The sequence below is a fragment of the Panthera uncia genome, chromosome X (genome assembly GCF_023721935.1).
Source record: "Panthera uncia isolate 11264 chromosome X, Puncia_PCG_1.0, whole genome shotgun sequence".
Taxonomy (NCBI): Eukaryota; Metazoa; Chordata; class Mammalia; order Carnivora; family Felidae; genus Panthera; species Panthera uncia.
The window spans coordinates 131,562-133,651 of NC_064817.1; the positions used below are offsets into that span (position 1 = coordinate 131,562).

The 2,090-nt window shown below is 71.1% G+C and overlaps 1 long non-coding RNA gene across 1 annotated transcript; it reads left to right on the forward strand.

Annotated features, from left to right (window-relative positions):
* Positions 1-282: 282 nt before the first annotated feature.
* Positions 283-2,053, forward strand: LOC125931449 (uncharacterized). The gene is made up of 3 exons (XR_007460440.1): positions 283-408; positions 932-1,019; positions 1,347-2,053. It is a non-coding gene; the product is annotated as an uncharacterized LOC125931449 (long non-coding RNA).
* Positions 2,054-2,090: the final 37 nt, after the last annotated feature.

Here is a 2,090-nt window from a genome sequence, read left to right on the forward strand (position 1 = left end):
GGGGGGGGGGAGGAGGAGGAGGAAGGAGGAGGAGGAGGAGGAGGGCGGAGGAAGAAGGGGGAGGGGCGAGCGGTCGGGAGGGGGAGGAGGAGGGGTCGGGGGCGGGGAGGGGCGGGGGCCAGGGTTCGGGAGCGGAGAGAGGATAGGGGCGAGGAGGGGTCGGGAGGGGTCGGGAGGGGTCGGGAGGGGGTCGGGTGGGGGAGGAGGAGGGGTCGGGAGCGGAGAGGGGAGGGGCGAGGGGTCGGGAGTGGTGGGCGCGGGCCGGGGCGTCCGGGCCGTGGCTGACCCTCCCTGCCGTGCAGAGCTGCCCGCAGCCACCGGCTCCTCCTGGACACCAGACACCTTGGCCAGCTCCTCCGCGGGGGACCGAGAGCCGAGGACCCCGTCCAGGGGCCGCAAGTCCAAGCGGTGAGCGCACCGCGGGCGCTGCTGTGCTCCTGTCGTCGGGCGGGCGGGGCGGGGAGGGTGCGACGGGGGTGGGGGTGGGGTCCCGCGTGGGGCCGAGGCAGGGGTGGGCTGTGTCTGGGGAGGGCAGCCAGGGAGGGGCTCTTCCCCTTCCGCCCAAAGCGTGGAATAGGGCGCACAAGGGTGTTAGGGGTGCAGCTGAGCCCTCATATGGGGGCTGTGTCGCCTCCATGTGTCTCTGGGTCCACACCCCGCCCCCCATCTCCATCTTGCCTCTCGCCCCCTTGTCTCCCCACCTCTTGCCACACTAGCGCACCCTGCCGCTCCCGCCGGCGCCTCTTGCCCCAGCGGGGCCCCTGTTCTCTGGCCCTGTTTCCTGCAGCAAATGGGCCGCCAGTCCCCCTGCTCCCTGAGGGGCCTCCTGCCCCAGGGTCTGTCAACAGGGACAGGGACCCGACCGGAGGCAGAGTCCCTGGAGGCCGTGTGTCGGTCTCCCTGGCGAGCGAACCCCTTCTTTCTCTGGCAGGGACATCTTTGACGTGGACTTCCTGTCGTCAGAGGATTCGGACAACTCTTCCAACGAAGACGTGGACGTGGAGGGCATCTCCGTGCAGGTCTGTGCCGGCCAGGCCTCTGGGAGGTGGCCTCGCGGGGCGCCGACTTCGGTTCTGGAGGGTGCCCGGGGGGCGGGGGCAGGGGGCTGCCTGCCAGGGTGCCCCTGGAGGCGGGACGGCTCTTCTGCCACGGGGGCTCCGGGTGACGCCGTGGCCGCTGTGCCCGTGCGGGAGCGCGCGTGTCCTCCTGTGTGCTCCCCGGAGATCCAACTCCCGGTCTGACGGCTCAACGGGTCCGGATGGGTCCGGGCGGTGGTGTGCACAGCTTTCCGTCTGTCCATCCGAGTGTCTGTGTGTGGGTCCTGAGGGTTGTCTGTCCGTCCCCAGGGAGGATCCGACTGAAGAGGAAACCCCCCACCCCGTGATGAGCTCCCCCTCCGTTGCTGTGTTCTGTCCCCCGTGGCTACCCACTCCTGGGGCCGGGGGGCCGGTCGCCTCCGAGTACGGCCGACCCGGGCCCTCCAGGTCTCTAGGCAATGACAGCGACCCCTGCCATCTGCACCCGTGGATCCGAACCCCTTCTGTGGGGAGAGGGCTGTGTGACAGCTGACCGGGACCTTGGGATGCCCACCCAGGTGCCTACCAGCTGGCAGCTTTCTCTCCGGGCGACTGCTGTGCTTGGCTGGACGGTTCCAGAACCAGCTGTGTTCTCCGCCGTGGAGCATGGTGCTGGGTCCCTCGTCCTCGCGGTCCTACGTGCGGCGGCTCTGGGTGGGCCGCCGGCTGTTCCTGTCACAGCCCAGGGCCTCGCTGTCGGGCATTTTGTGACGTCCGGAGCTGTGGGGCAGCTGCGGGGCAGGGAGGGCCCCGGGGAGGCTGCGGTCTGGTCAGCACGGGGACGCTCCAGACAGATCGGCTGTGCGGACTTGGGGCAGGGGCCTGGGCTGGATGCTTTTGGGTCACCCTCCCCCGGACATGCAGGGTGGGGCCTTCTGCCCTTCCAATCTCGTGTTGGTGCCAAACCACAGACCCTTCTCGGCCACTGTGTAGAGGGGCACGGCCCCCCGCGCCTCCCACACGGGGAACCAGCGCCCCCCCCCCCCCCCCCCCCCCCCCCCCCCCCCCCCCCCC